Source organism: Gymnoscopelus microlampas (genome assembly GCF_963454915.1).
Source record: "Gymnoscopelus microlampas genome assembly, contig: SCAFFOLD_137, whole genome shotgun sequence".
Classification (NCBI taxonomy): Eukaryota; Metazoa; Chordata; class Actinopteri; order Myctophiformes; family Myctophidae; genus Gymnoscopelus; species Gymnoscopelus microlampas.
The window spans coordinates 17501-35393 of NW_028155715.1; the positions used below are offsets into that span (position 1 = coordinate 17501).

At 38.9% G+C, this 17893-nt stretch overlaps 1 long non-coding RNA gene across 1 annotated transcript in view; it reads left to right on the forward strand.

The window, feature by feature from the left end:
- The first annotated feature begins 1273 nt into the window (after nucleotides 1–1273).
- LOC311041314 overlaps nucleotides 1274–17893 on the forward strand; it is a 49470-nt gene continuing 32850 nt past the window's right edge. Inside the window, exon 1 of the long non-coding RNA XR_014600396.1 lies at nucleotides 1274–1388. This is a non-coding gene — a long non-coding RNA (uncharacterized lncRNA). The remainder of the gene's footprint in view (nucleotides 1389–17893) is intronic.

Genomic DNA, 17893 nt, shown 5'->3' on the forward strand with positions numbered 1-17893 from the left:
AAAGTAGAAGATTCTGACCAGGATGACTACTGGTGTCTGGGTAAGAGACGGTCCCGTCCCAAAACCTCAAAACTCAGCGACAAGAAAAGACTTGCAGTTCTTGGTAAGAAACCACATGAATACTTGTACACATGTTATGCCTTTTAATGTCTATTCTATAATAGCTATGTATGGTTAAGTCTGTGTGAGTGTACATGTTTGTGTGAGTGTGCAACTGTGCATACATGTGTAAGTCTTGTTTTTTATTTCCTGTTTTTTTAAATCATCTGCTGTCCCAGAAAACGGGACAGGAAGTCCAGCACACTAGACAGTGTAGTCAGTGCACAGTTAGCATCACTATCAGACAGTTTATCCAGTGAACAGCACAACAATGTAACCATCTGTAGGTGTTGTTAAGGCATCATGGAATCTAATTGTCTAGTCCACTGATGTAAGACAACCTCTACTTCATCATCCTACACTCTAATGATCTCTAACTAATCAGATCAGTTAAAACGGACAATATGTGTAGTTGTTTTGTTGTCATGAGAACATTCTAAATGTTATTTTCATTATGCTGTATATAATTTGACAGATAAACATGTTTGATCATGTGATATGTCTATGTCCACAGCTCTGCCTACAGCTACTGTGAGCTTTTCACCAGATCCTGTTTACACTGGAGAGACACTGACTGTTACATGTACAATACAGTCTGAATATACAGACTGGACTTATAGATGGTACAGAGGTGAGACTATCTCCTCTGGTAGACACAGTATAGATAGAAACATCCTCACTATCAGTAAAGTGGAAGATTCTGACCAGGATGACTACCAGTGTCTGGGTGAGAGACAGTCCCGTCCCAAAACCTCAAAACCCAGCGACAAGGAAATATTTGCAGTTCTCGGTAAGAAACCACATGAATCATTTCACACTTTGTGTTGTGTTGTGTGTGATATAAATATTTATTTTCTGTTTATTAAAGAGTTTGAGATAATTTACACTACCTTTAATTTCTCTCTATCTCTCTCTCTCTCTCTCTCTCTCTCTCTCTCTCTCTCTCTCTCTCTCTCTCTCTCTTTCTCTCTCTCTAATGTAAACATCAGATCAAACAAAGGCCACACTGAAAGCTGAGCAGACAGTCATACCAGCAGGGGGCAGTGTTACACTGACCTGCTCTGTGGAGGATTCATCTGGATGGAAATACTACTGGTACCAAAACCAATCACTGATCATACATGATGATCAATACTCTACTGGACCAATCAGAGTGTCAGAGGGTCATCAATACTCTACTGGACCAATCAGAGTGTCAGTAGGAGGAGTCTACAGGTGCAGAGCAGGGAGAGGAGATCCAGTTTACTACACTGAATACAGTGATGCTCTGACCTTGAACACAACTGATGGTGAGTTGTTTAATAATCTCTGTCATGGCGATAGCCCGGGGGCAGGAGATTATGTTTTCACCCCTCTCTGTGCATTTTTGCTGCTACTCCTACAGACTTTGTCCAAAACTCACACAAATTGGTATATATAACATCTGGAGTCATGTGATCAACATTTGTCATTCAGACTTTTAATATTCCATTACAATTGGCTATGATTGGCTAAATGATGCAGGGCTTCTATACACTAATCCACGCAGCGCTGCCCTGTAGGCAACCATTGCTGCGGTGTCAGACTCAATCAACTGCTGCTGCGGTGTCAGTCAGCTGCTGTCACTGACTGCTCACGTTACTCTTTTACCTGCTTTTTACTAACACTAACCTTACAAAGATGTACAGAAAATCGGGAGGAACCACCTATGTCAGGTGCCAGTAGGCTAGTTTATGGCTGCTCTGCTAACGTCAACAGACGGACAGAACCGCCTGACACCGCAGCAATGGCGGCACCTCCAAAAGTGCTTTCTTTCCTCTTCCACAAATATGAAAAGTTGAATTGTTTAGTCTTAGAAATGCTATCCTTCCTCTTGTCATGATGACTGCAACCCACGACTTACACAGCTCTGGCTAGGCAACCCAGCCTGGCGGAGATATGCGCTCCGAGGAGCAAACTTTTGTTGACTTTGTCTTTAAAAAAATAAAAATAAAGAAAGAAAGAGTAGTGCATACACCTTGTAATTACATCTGAATTATAGGTAAATAAAAGGATATTTTCTTTCAGTTTTTTAGGTGCAGGTGTTTTTATAAAGTAACTACATTTGTGTTTTCATTCAGTTTTGTAAAATGTTATGTTGTTTTCTGTGTCTGGACCAGAGGAACAGAGTTCTCTACATGTAGTGGGTCTGATTGTAGGACCTCTGCTTGCCATTCTACTGACCATCCTACTGATCCTGCTGTGTAGATACAGAACATCTAAATGTGAGTACTACTGTAGCCTTCTCCTCATTCACATACAGAGACACTGTAGCCTTCTCCTCATTCACATACAGAGACACTGTAGCCTTCTCCTCATTAGGTGGATTATATCTAGATAAGTCCCGGCCCACACCCAACATCCAGTCCACAGATTCCAATATACCAAGAACCCCATATGATTTAAATTATTACACAATAGGAATTCATGTTTTAATTTCAGTTCAAAAAGGTAAGCCAGTGAGCAATTACTACCCTCACTCACACTTTAGACTCAGTATCATGCGTTTTAACATTCTACTGTTAACAAAATATCTATCTATTTATATCCCTTTCCTCACACATTTGTGAACCCGCTGTAGTATCAGCAAGTACCTGTAGGGGTTCACAAACCCCTGTTGAGAACCCCTGCATTAGATTACACTAGATTACATCAGATTGACTAAATCTAGATTATAACCACTGAGCAACTATAAGGATAATTCCTTTTAACAGGTCGTTCATGAAAGTCCTTGCGGTCTTGTTCTCCAGAAAACATACTGAATACCATGGCATAACAATTTAAAGGTTCTAATATTTATGTTATAATGTATTGTTTTTAAATGATGCAGGGCTTCTATACACTAATCCACGCAACGCTGCCCTGTAGGCAACCATTGCTGCGGTGTCAGACTCAATCAACTGCTGCTGCGGTGTCAGTCAGCTGCTGTCACTGACTGCTCACGTTACTCTTTTACCTGCTTTTTACTAACACTAACCTTACAAAGATGTACAGAAAATCGGGAGGAACCACCTATGTCAGGTGCCAGTAGGCTAGTTTATGGCTGCTCTGCTAACGTCAACAGACGGACAGAACCGCCTGACACCGCAGCAATGGCGGCACCTCCAAAAGTGCTTTCTTTCCTCTTCCACAAATATGAAAAGTTGAATTGTTTAGTCTTAGAAATGCTATCCTTCCTCTTGTCATGATGACTGCAACCCACGACTTACACAGCTCTGGCTAGGCAACCCAGCCTGGCGGAGATATGCGCTCCGAGGAGCAAACTTTTGTTGACTTTGTCTTTAAAAAAATAAAAATAAATAAAGAAAGAGTAGTGCATACACCTTGTAATTACATCTGAATTATAGGTAAATAAAAGGATATTTTCTTTCAGTTTTTTAGGTGCAGGTGTTTTTATAAAGTAACTACATTTGTGTTTTCATTCAGTTTTGTAAAATGTTATGTTGTTTTCTGTGTCTGGACCAGAGGAACAGAGTTCTCTACATGTAGTGGGTCTGATTGTAGGACCTCTGCTTGCCATTCTACTGACCATCCTACTGATCCTGCTGTGTAGATACAGAACATCTAAATGTGAGTACTACTGTAGCCTTCTCCTCATTCACATACAGAGACACTGTAGCCTTCTCCTCATTCACATACAGAGACACTGTAGCCTTCTCCTCATTAGGTGGATTATATCTAGATAAGTCCCGGCCCACACCCAACATCCAGTCCACAGATTCCAATATACCAAGAACCCCATATGATTTAAATTATTACACAATAGGAATTCATGTTTTAATTTCAGTTCAAAAAGGTAAGCCAGTGAGCAATTACTACCCTCACTCACACTTTAGACTCAGTATCATGCGTTTTAACATTCTACTGTGAACAAAATATCTATCTATTTATATCCCTTTCCTCACACATTTGTGAACCCGCTGTAGTATCAGCAAGTACCTGTAGGGGTTCACAAACCCCTGTTGAGAACCCCTGCATTAGATTACACTAGATTACATCAGATTGACTAAATCTAGATTATAACCACTGAGCAACTATAAGGATAATTCCTTTTAACAGGTCGTTCATGAAAGTCCTTGCGGTCTTGTTCTCCAGAAAACATACTGAATACCATGGCATAACAATTTAAAGGTTCTAATATTTATGTTATAATGTATTGTTTTTAATTTACAGGTCCATGTTGCATCAGGTAAGCACAGTATTGATCTCTGTTTATTCAACATAACAGCAGTAGATTACATCTGCTTTCATGCTTTATTTACGTTAACATATTTATGTTTTAATTACAGACCTGTTCAGCCTCAGGGAATCAATCCAGGCTCAGCTACAGACCAGGGAACCAATCAGAATGTGTCTCCTGATGCCGTGTACCTCCCACTGCAGCACAGTCAGTCTCTGAACCAATCATGTTCTGACAAGAACAACTAGCTAATTCTGTCCCCCCCCCCCCTTTTTTTACAGTTGGTTTTGGGTTTATTCTTCCCAATTAGCAGAATAATTCACTAAATTGGGAAAAAAGCATATATAAAATAAGCCTGTCATTAATGATTATTTGTTTACATTTAGGAGACACAAGTGTCTATGGAATTATCAACAACCCTGATGACAATGGTACAGTATATATACTTTAAACATCCCATCCAATTTTTTTTTTTCTTTTTCATTACTTAAAAAAAAAAACACACATTAGTCCTGTACAGTCAAGGTCAAGTTCAATGTCTGTGTGTGACAAACGGGACACAAGGAGGGGTTTCACGGGGGCTTCAACACGCTGGGAACATGTCTTTAATTTAAACTAGGTTTAAGTCGTGTCTCTGTATAGAGTAGACGATTCCACAGACGCGCTGCCTGTGATTGCTGCGGTGTCGCGTCCGCGGAGCGTTGACACCGCAGCAATGGCTGTGCGCAGGGCAGCGCTCCGTGGATTTGTGTATATGTGAATGAGGAGAAGGCTTAAAGGGGAATACCACTCATTTTCAACATTGAACTATGTCTTTAATACACCTTAGAACTGTTGTGTGGAAATAAGAAAAAAGTCCCCCCCCCTTCTAGTTGCGTATGTCACTGATCACATGACCTCAATCGATTATCCAGTTCTAGGCGACATAGAAGGGAGGCGGGACCTCTTTGTTATTTCCACACAACAGTTCTAAGGTGTATTAAAGACATAGTTTAATGTTGAAAATGAGTGGTATTCCCCTTTAAGGCTATAATGTCTCTGTATGTTAAGGCTACAGTTTGTTTGTGACCACAACTGTTTCTCGTCTCGTTATTAATTATTCATTATATTAATTATCCATTGTGTTTTGTGATGAGAGCGTGTTGTGATGAACATATCGAAGACATTTCACACATTTAGGAAGAGGACCTACAGTATGAGATGGTGAATAAATATATAAATGATATTAAGTGTTCATCACAAACTGATAATTAAGTCCCATTGTTTGAGTTCTGCATTTGTTTGAAACTCTCTCTCTCTCTCTCTCTCTCTCACACTCACACACACGCACGCACGCACGCACGCACGCACACCACACACACACACACACACACACACACACACACACACACACACACACACACACACACACACACACACAGACACACACACACACACACACAGACCAGGGAACCAATCAGAATGTGTCTCCTGATGACGTGTACCGCCCACTGCAGCACGGTCAGTCTGTGAACCAATCATGTTCTGACAAGAACAACCGCTTGTAATTTGAATATAAATGTATTTAAAAGTTCATTAAAGAATGAATGTTTTATTTTTGGAAGTACATTAAAGTCTGCCAAGTGGTTTGGGGTTTGTTTTTCCTTAAAGCAGAATAATGAAATCACAACTAAATTGAAAACCATGTTTGAAATGAAAAATAAAATAATCACCACATTAATGCTGATATGTTTACATTTAGGAGACACACATGTCTATGGGGTAATCCACCAATCGGATGACTATGAGAATGGTACAGTGTATGCTTTTTAAACATTCAATCAAATCATTTAAAAATAATAATAAATTGGCCTGTACTCTATGTTTTTAGTTTGATCCTCAGACCTACGATTTTCACCAACATGAAATGTTTTTGATGGTTTCCTATAAACCGTCCAAGGAAAACTTACAAATCAACAAAAAAAATACAAGATTGGCTGGACTGCATATTTAAAGGAGCACTTCACCCATTTTCAACCTTATCTTCGTATAATTGGTCTTCGCTCTTGCTGAAACCTGCCTACCAGTGACATCATCGGTAGGCAGGTTTGATCATTTCAAACAAGATTTAAGACTTTTAGTTTTATTTGTTTTATCAATGCAAGAAAAAATCTTCTAGGCTTTAGTTTCTATTGGCTTAGAATCCCCATCCATGATATCATTGGCAGGCAGGTTTCTGTCCACAGTCAACCAACAGTGAGTGAGTAGATGGGAATGAACATTAGTGACTGAGGACCAATTATATTAATATAAGGTTGAAAACATTACATGACTGATTCATATCACAATCCAGAATTCATTATATGTTGAAACCAAGTGGTTTTTGAGTGAATTTCTTGTGAGTCGAAATATGTGTGATCTGTTGAGATGGAATGCAAACGCAACGTATCATTAAAGATTAAAGATTAAAACTCCTGTTAATTGAATACAGATTAAACTGAATTAATGAGTTAACTGAGTTGAACACATATTCTAGTATAGATAAAATGACTACATATTATACTGCATGTTCAATGACTCATTAAACTATAATGTCACTTTGTTTCAGCTCCTTAGAGACACACGACAGCCCAACACCACACACCTGGATGAAGTCACATGGATTGTAACCAATAAATGTAGGGTAACATCTATGTATGTAACCAATTGGATAACATATATATCAATGTTTCCCAAACAGTGGGTCGGGACCCATATGTCAGTCTCGGAGCAATTTGTATGGGTCCCGAGTTAATACCCCTTTATTTTTTATTATTATTATTTCAAAATATTTTCTAAAAAATGCCCAACATTTTAAAAAAAAATCCTTGAGTTAAACTAACTTCAAACGTTTTTTCAAATGAATTCCATAAAAAAAGTATAAAGAAAAATCCATTAATCAGAAGGAAAAAATAATTTTAAGAAGTAGTGAAAATATCAGATCTACTAATTGTAATTCTAAGGTAACATTTATCTATGTAACCGTACAAATGGATCTATACATGCTCCTGTACATGTGTATACACACACACACACACGCACGCACGCACGCACACACACTGTACATAGTACATACTTTTGTGAGTGCACACCCGCACACACACCCACACACACACACACACACACACACACACACACACACACACACACACACACATACAAACACACGCACGCACGCACGCACACACACACATGCGCACGCACGCACGTATGCTCCCACTCACATACACACATACACCAGACAAACAGAAAATGCTAACACCTTTTTGCTTCATTCTAGTCCATTAAGTAGTGCAGTATAGAAAATAGTAATTTTAATGTAAATTGTTGTTTTAATTGTATTGTAATACATATTATTATATTAATTACAATATTTGTATTTATCAGCTTCAATTGTATAGTGTTTCAGTTCCAATTGTGTCTGCTCATATTTTGTTGTTTTGTTTCATCATTTAATTTCACTTATTTATCATGTATCCTGTATGAGTTCTCTCTCCTGATATTCCTGAAAATGTGTTTTCTGTTACGGAAAAAACACTCTATAGCAGTGGTTATACTATCATATATCTATTTAACACTTATTTTTAACAGTTAAATATCACTTACACCACTTTAACCTATTTTAATTAACTCTTTTTATAATGGCCTCTCTGTAAATGAGACTCAGGTCTCCATGAGAATACATTTGTAAATACAGTTTAAAAATATATATTGTTTTGCCATGATTTCCACTAGGTATAAATTGTTAATGTTTGTATAGATTTTGACCTGCTGTCTGAAACCTATTTTCATTCATCTCAATTAATTTCATGTTGTTGTTGTTGTTTTTTTCATTCAGTTTTTCTACATTTTCTCAATTATCTGTATAATTATGCTTACATTTTAAGTGAATAAATTAATACATTGTATTTTTTAGAATACATTTTGCTTCAGTTTGCTAATCAAATGTTATGATGAATCTTTTAAGAACTATTTTTGAATGTAAACAACACAAATGAGATGAGTGCTTGTACTATTTGCATTTTAATTAAAGGCAGTTTGTTGTCACAACGATGTTGTGTAAACTCCTTATTACACATTTATTATGTCACCCAAGAACATTGTCATGTATTTAACAATGTTTTGACAGACTAAAGTTAGTGTTGGGGAGTAACTATTCACTCAGTAATATATTACTGTAATATCACTAGTAACTAGTAGTGTAACATATCAATTACCGAAACAGTAATACAAGTACAGTTATTAAAGGAGTAGAAGAAAACCGGGACGAACGACACAGAGGGACGGTTGCAAGTCGGAGCTTTTTTCATGCTACACTTAAAATTTGATTATTTTCCCAGTTCTGATCAAAATTGGCAGAGTGGAAGCCACTTTTGTGTATTTCCACACTGTAGTAAAAAATATCCTATTTGAGTGTTTTCCATTTGTACTGCTGTGTTTATTTTAAAAATGGATTTTGTCTGTTAGGCTAATCTGTGGGCTAACTCTCAGTGAAGGTTCCATTGAAAAATATTCATTAGCTTTTGAGCTAGCTAGCAAAACATCCGGGGAGGTCAGGGAGGGACGAACGGCGCATTACGCCACTCGGTGCATTACGACAGGGAGGGACGAACGGTGCATGTGTAACACAAAGTTGAGGAAACAGACAGAGGCGACATTAACATGATACATTTATTTGACTATCAGCATGGTCATTTGCTCGTAGGATTCTACTGAAGCATCAATGAGCATCAATGAGCATCAATGAGCGCGGTCGGTCCAACCGCTTCCCCTGCCTCCCCCCCCCCCCCCCCCCCTCCCCCGTGTATGCACCGTTCGTCCCGACTGCCGGCCGTGTGCGGAGAGTAGCGCAACATCACTTTACTTAACAATTGCGTTTGACTCGTTTCACTAAAATTAAAACGGACTGCGGGTAATGGGAGAGGACAAGTGTCTCTTGTTCACAAAAAAGTATGGTTACATGAAATTAAGTAATCTCTGTGCAGGGAAGGAAATAGAAAAGGGTGTGTCGTTTGTCCCCGCCCTCCCCTACAGTCAAAGTTATGCTAAAAGGATAACACAAAAAGCCCTGGTAATAACATCTACTGTACCTGATCTGTTGTAATGACTCCACAGCTGATACATACTGTAACACACATCTTTACATGCTGGACACAATCTGAGAGAACACACACACACACACACACACACACACACACACACACACACACACACACACACACACACACACACACACACACACACACACACACACACACACATCCATTAGACAGGGTGATAGCTAGATGACTGAAGGGATGAATGGTAATATAATCTCAATATGATCTACTATAATATCAATCATCTCACCTGTTTCTTCTCTCCAAGGACAGACATGGACACCGGCCAGAACTTCCTGTCACACAATACAAACACAACAGCAGTAAAAAACTGACTTGTTTAACCATTTTAGTAAGAAGATCTATCTACAAGCCATCTACAAGCTCACAACACGTATGCAAAACAGCAACAACAACAAAAAAGACCATGTCCAAAATCAGGTTGCCATGTTGAACGTTGTTAAGCAAGTTATAATGAAAGGCGAGCAGGTCATTGTTGAGAAATAGGATGATTAGACACCGACATGAAGCAGACGGGTCTTTATTTAACCCTGAAGGAGTTTATTTATATACAATGAGCTGCTCTCTGTTTCTTTATCCCGCTTATTATACGGCTACTTAATAAAGTAATGCATACATTGACACAACATTAAACAAAATTATATCAGTTGATTTTAAAATGACTGAATTGCTTACAGTAAAGAATTATTAAGATTATGCCAGGTGCAAAACTCCGGTAGGAAGTGTTGATCAAATATGAATAATAACAATATTCTGTTAATGCATTGTCTATTTCTCAACTCAAATGTCATGTACTATTTAGCTTTAAAATGTCATTGTGTGTTTGTTTACATTGCTGCCTGGTTGAACACAGCAAAAAACAAGACCTGCGGATTGATTGATTGATTAATTAATTTGATTCAGGTGTGTTGTCTGCTGCGGTCTGTTACTGAGAGCAGAGGTCACTATTGAAAAATAACTGACTGCTGAATTCATTGATTGACCAATCAGAATCAAGCATTCAACTAAGTCTGTGTGAATGTGTTATATAGATCAGTGTTTTTTTGTGTCCAAGAGTTACACCAAAGAACAAGTCACAATCTCAACACAAACCAATAGCCACAGGAACTAGGGCTACTTCCCGCTAGGCACACACAACCTGTATTTATATCCATGTAAAATAGCCTCTATGATAGGTCAATGTTAATTAATATTTATACATTCATTTATTTATGTATAAATATTATAAATACAACAAAACTAGAACATCTCAGGTTGTAAATACAACAGCTAAATAGAACATCAATAGTATCAATAGAATCAAGTAAAAAACATGAGTAAACATGAACAGGCAGTACAGAGTGAACAGAGGTGAGTAGAGACGAGACAACACCACCTGGTGAAGAAGACTGGAACTACTGACCACCACACACCTGTTAATATGAGAGAGAGAGAGAGAGAGAGAGAGAGAGAGAGAGAGACCCTTTATTTAAAAAATAATCAAACCAACCAATATTTCAGGACAATTAAAAGCACGCAATAACTTAGTAAACTCCAACCTAAACATGGTTTGAACTCCTCACCTACCACACAACACAGTGCATCATTGTAAACATTCATGTCTAATATTACATTTAACTAGTGGTGGACAGTAACTACTTAAGAACAATTTTGAGGGATTTATTTTTTTAATTCAGTATTTACATTTTGTTTTCAATACTATATACTTCTACTCCACTACATCTCAGAGGCACATTGCTATAGAGTGTTTGTTCAGTAAAAGGAGTCTCCTTGTCTCTCCAGCTCTTTATTAAACAGAAAATGCATTTTCGTTTCAGTTTCAGTTTAATTTCCAATTTTATCCAATAAGGATAGAGAACTCAATCAGGATATAGATTAAACAAGTGGAATTGGAAGTGATGACAAGAAATGAGCAGACAAAATTGGAACTGGAACACTATAAAAATGAAGCTTAAAAATTGGTACTTTCTCCTGATTGGCTGAGATTTTGACACCTACCGGAAAATGTATTTTCTGTTTATTAAAGAGCTGGAGAGACGGGGAGACTCCTGTTACTGAACAAACACTCTATAGCAGTGATTACTATCGGAATATAGTGCTTTAACCTTTTAACAAAATACTTTTTGTTTTAACCCAAAAATATCACCTACTCTACCTTTAAGCCTTATTTTGAACTTTGTTACAAAAATAGCCAATCTACAAGCTCACTACGCGTTGTGAGCTTGTAGATCGGCTATATGAATATATATTTTTTAAAACAACTAAGTATGCTACGGGCTTACATCAGAAAATTGGTCGACAAGCTGTCAATGATCTTCAGTTCTGTGATGACAGCTCACACTGCAGCATGTCACTGTCAAAGAGGAAGCAATGTCCTCAACATGGCTACCAAAACTGCACCACCGTCCTGCTACTACAAAATGGTGCTTTGCAATGTGCATTACGCACACGCACGCACGCACCGTACGCGCACGCATACGCACACACACACACACACACACACACACACACACACACACACACACACACACACACACACACACACACACACACACACAGCAGAGCAGAGATGAACAAAACCCAAAGAGGAAGATGCAACCACACGTCCTCACATAGTGTATTTTCATCTATTATGACCTTATTGACCTTTACAACCCACCGTTTACTGGAACACACAGCGTCTAAGTACACAACACAACACAACACAACACAACACAACACAACACAACACAACACAACACAACACTCGGCTTGCACCGAAGTTCCCCTGAGCAACACACTTTAAAGCACAATGCTACTTTGGTAGAGGTTTGTCTTGTTTAGTTTCCTTGCTATGATGTACTGTAACTACACATATTGGTGAGAACCGTTGCTTCCAAAGACTACTGACTTTTTTTTGTGATTTTATTGTATTCTTTTATTGTATCTTATCAACAACATCCTAAACAACCAGGACAAATGATGACCAAACAAACAGTCCATCGTCACACGTCACAAGAAGCATGATGTTAGTCAGGACCGGTGCTTCCTTTAGTCTAGTGGTTCTCATACCTTTTCCATGTCAGGGACCCCCAAATGAACATGTATTTGGTAGCGGAACGCCGTCTGAAAATATTCTGTGCCAGGGACCCCCCATAGAAGATTTGTGTTGGTAAAATGTTTTAAAAATATCCGAAAATGTTTTAATTTCTCTCAAGATTTATTTTGAAAATAGCACATCTACAAGCACAACACGTCACAATGTGACGCATTTTGAGCTTGTAGATCTGCTATTGTGATGGTTCCTTGGGCCTTGGGCCGATACCTGAGCCCCCTTATAGGGACCCCAGACCCCACTTTGAGAATCACTAATTTAGGCAACATAGGAGGCAGCCAAGGGCAAGGGTTCTGAAACCTTTCAGGCCCCCAAAATAATAATATTTGAACTGGGGGACACGCCCCTCCACCTTGACAAGCACTTGGAATTGTAGGCATTACATTTAGTTTGACTCGGTTCCACAGATTAATATTGTGAAACTAGCTTGAGCTTGTAGATCAGCTATTTCCACAATATTTGCCTCTTTCTTATGCAATATCTATTAAAAAAGGTCTTAAAAGTAATTAAATTGTAACTTTATAAATGTGCAGATACCCTGTAGGCCTATACACATACTGGCCCTCATTTATCAACGCAGCGTATAAACCGGCGTATATTTTTCTTTATATTCGGCCGTACACCAACGTCGAAGTCACATTTATCAACGCATCCTACACAGCTGATCCGAGCGTACACTTGGTCCCAGCGTTGATAAATGTCACGGCTGAAACCGAGCGTCATTTAAATAACACGCCCTTAAATATTCTCAAAACGCCACGATTTTACGACATGAAGATTGAAGAACCAGAATACGACCAAAGAAGACATCATGAAAAGCCAATAAGAGTTTCCCTCGCTCGACACATACGCACACGCCCCTCTCTCTCTCTCTCTTTCTCTCTCTTTCTCTCTCTCTCTTTCTCTCTCTCTCTCTCTCTCTCACTCTCTCTCTCTCTCTCTCTCTCTCTCTCTCTCTCTCTCACACACACACACACACACACACACACACGCCCGCCTCTGTGTTTTTCATCTAATCCGTACCGTAGCGTATCTTTGTCACGTAGGCTTGTAGCCTACATGAATGACATATTATGATACCAATCACATCGGCATGAATGGAATACGTTTGTATATTAATGTATTTAACCCATGCCGAGCAGTGCGCGTTCGAGTTACACTAAAATAAAGCCGTCATGTAGGCTATACCCATTTCCCAGTGAGACTCGGACCGTCGGACGGGCGAGTCCCGTCCCGTTCTGCATTAATGAGAGAACTGGAGAGAACATTAATGAATGAAGGCTGGGGTGTGTTGAACCATGGGTTAAATGTCTGATCTCCCGGTGGCCATGAAAATATAACAGCAGCGCCGCCTGTTAGACCGGTGCTCGCGCAGAAGAGTGCTCTCGCAGAAAGCGCCCGTATATTTTGAAAATAGCAGATCTACAAGCTCACAACGCGTTGCTGGCTTGTGAGCTTGTAGATCTGCTATTTTCAATACAGACAGATCTACAATCTTATCTGAATGACTGTTAAAGCAGTTTGTTTAAATTACTTTATAAAATGTTATATTTTCACAGGGATTATTTATTAGTGTAGATATACAGATTTATGAGTGGATTATGTATCCAGATGCCTCTCAGACAGTCAAACAATGCTGCTCCGCAGGTCTAGAATGGAATAAACGGGTGCAGCCAACGTCAACAACTGGTCTCGTCCAGACGTGAGATTTCAGCGTACCGTAGGATGAAGCCCACGTCAGGATATATTGATAAATGCCGAAAGGTGTGGTGATCTCGCCGTACGCCCATTATTTGGGCTGCACCGCGTTGATAAATGAGGGCCAGTGTATGTTGTTTTTTTTGCTGTCCAGTGAGAAAACAATGTTGCATATTAAGCTAATCAACTGGGGACCCCCCAAAATAACTTGGGGACCCCGCTGGTCCCGAGCCCCAGTCTGGGAACCACCGGCCTAGGGGGCACCATCCTGATGGGGTCCAATGAGTAAAAAACGAATTACACATACAGTAGAGCGACAGGTTTCTGTACAATTAGCTTACAGTACAGGTTTGGGGTTACTGTACTGTATGAATTGACCCGTTGCAGGTCAGTGCAATTTTAGGATTCAGTTGCAACTTGAGCATTGTCATCTGCATAGTCACATTTCTACTGGTATTATGTTACATACTTAACTTTAGGTATGGGTTTGGAAAGCTTCAATTATTGTAATGATAAATGTTAATATTCATATAGATGTGTTAACCCTTTACTGTTACACCCTAATTGATGTTACATGTTTTGATGTTATTTTCTCAGTAGTTTCTGACTGAATATATTTCCTCTCATTTTCATTTAGAAATAGCCAGAAATAATTCTGGCACTTTGTGATGTGGTATCTGAAACCACAGACTTCACTATGGTCTGGTAAAGGTTCTATTGCTTTGTAGTTGCCAACAACGCCATATTGTAGTTAGTTTGATGTTCCAGAGGTGTGTATGAATGGTTGTAGAATGAATTGAGTCATCACTCCAGTCAGTGAGGTTACTTGCTTCCGATTTATTTCATAGTACAGACAGCTTCCCATGGACCCTGAGGTCCCATCATCAGTCTCACGGCCTCTGAGTGACACACATACTAAGCTTACGATTCATCCCATCTATATAGCACATTGAGATCTAAAGAAGGTAGGCGGATCTTGTATGGGCACCTTGAAAGGTGAGACCCCACCCCCTGGCCCACTACATTTGCAACTGCATATAGTCCATGAGCCAGACAAGATTTCATTATCGAAAGAGTGGGCAAAACCATACTTATATTAAATTGTTCATAGGGTCAATACGAGTAAATAAATATATATACAGCTTTTTCATGGTTATCACACATTTTGTTATTTTCCCCATACGTACATGACAGGTGAAAAAATTACAACGTTTAAAAAAGAGTTATCATAATGAAACTTCCCCAGTTGATTACTTACATGAAGACAATGATTTATCGTATTACAAGTTTTCTGAAATTGTATATTTAAATATGCAAATTAGGCATTTAGTCCATGAGCCAGAGCCCCAAAATTGAGCCAGCTATTGAATATTCCCTCTTTAAAAACCTTTGACTCCAACATCTTAACAAAATGAATTAAGAATGTTGACTCTGGCTTTGTCCAATGTTCCAATGTTGATTCTGGAAAGTTATGCAAATTCAGGAATATTTTCCTAATGCATGATTTGCATATTTAAATATACAATTTCAGAAAACTTGTAATACAATAAATCATTGTCTTCATGTAAGTAATCAACTGGGGAAGTTTCAGTATGATAACTATTTTTTAAATTTTGACATTTTTTCACCTGTCATGTACATATGGGGAAAATAACAAAATGTATAATAACCATGAAAAAGCTGCTCCTGTGGAGAGGTTATCATGTATTTATTTACTCGTATTGACCCTATGAACAATTTAATATAGGTATGGTTTTGCCCACTCTTTCGATAATCATTGCTCAATTTTGGGGCTCTGGCTCATGGACTAATAAGCCAGGAAGGGGGATGGAGACACAGACCTAGACCTTCTGTCTCCCAGGTAAAACAATAGGAATGCTAATTGTTCCCCCCACCCAGCTAGGGCCAACAGCCACCTCCTAATACACTCTTCTGTCTGTACTTGTGAAGTGAACATATGGCTTAGATCTGTATGTATGTTTATGAAATATACTAGAGTGAGTTAAGACCTTTTTAATACCTAAAAAAGAAAACAAAGGGGGGGAAATACCATTATTGCATCAAAAGTTAAAGTAATCAACAAACTATACTATAAAAAGTACAAGTTTTATTCAAAATGTTTAGAACATAGGCGATCTACAAGCTTGTACTAAGTAAGTAAGCCTTGCCGAGTCATATCGCCCATAGGGGAGGAGCCTATCTCCTGTTTCTGTAGCAGGCAGCTTGATGTACACATACACCCACTGGACATGATGCTAGTATGTAGCAGGGGGAACCCCAACCTCTCAGTCTCAGGGCGGACACTAACCACAAGGCCACTGAGCTACAAGCTTGTAGATCAGCTATATTTGTTTAAATAGCAGAAGTATCAGACAGGGTTACGGTGGTTAAAATCGTCCTCATTTCAGTGAGGACCCCCTTAAAGACCCATGAGGGTCTTCAGACCCTACTTTGAGAACTACCGGTCTAACACACTTCTTGCTATTTTACTCAAGGTTCAAGGTTGTTCTTTATTGTTACATATTGTGCACAGCTACTGTACATAAGAATAGAACTTATATATGTTTGTCTTCCTTCAGACAATGTAGCAGCATTTTATTTATGTAATTATTGTCTTAAACACCAGCATATAGAGAAGCAGGAAACCACCAGAATCCTCCCTCCAGACCACAGCATGACTCACCATGCAAATAATAACTACCTTCCTCTGTCTCTAAACACGCTACATTTCATATCAATATTTATAATAATCATCTTTATCATACACTTTAAAATAAATTATCAAATGTTTGGTAAACAAGCATTTATACATGTAGTGCCTTTATCCAGGGCTGGACTGGGACAGAAATTCGGCCCTGACATTTTGGCCCAGACTGGCCCACCACAACCGGCACGCAGATAGCAGATACTGTACCGCCCTGCTCTGTCGAGGCACACAATTCAATTCAAAGGGCTTTATTGGCATGAGAAAACATACGTTTACATTGCCAAAGCAGGTAGCACAATACAACAATACAGCAATACAATCAAAACAAAAAATATGTACATTTGAAAGTCAGAATCTTCCATAGATCACACACAAACACACAAGCCATAATACCACCACTTTTGCTGAAAAACCTCCCTCCGTGTTCTGGAGCCTTGAGTAAAATAAATGATAACTACACAAGTGATCATTGTGATACACAACATCACAACCTATAAATATGATAGTTAGCCTACAGTATACAAACAAGGTGAGTGTGTTGCTCTTATAAGGAGGATGCTGGCTAAAGCACATCATGCACTGCATGGCAGAAAGCTACTCTGGGGAGATCATCTCCACTGGAGATGATGTATTGGACCTATTACACACCTGGACATAAGAAGTAGAGGACTATTATGAATGGGCGAAGTATGAACATGATTACGTGCAAAAATATGTCTGCATGCAATCAGAACTTTGGCTAGTTAGCTAAAGTATAGAACACAAGGGTTGGCTATAATGATCTGAGAATGCATCTGTTATAAGCTAGATCTATAGGCAATATGAGGATGGCATAACAGGAAATCCTTAACTTATACATAGGGAATGATGTAATGTGCGTACTGTGTGTATGCAAATAAGTCGTTTTTTCATAACTTTAACCAGTCTTGGACGCAAGTATTGTAGGATGCGAGACGGTG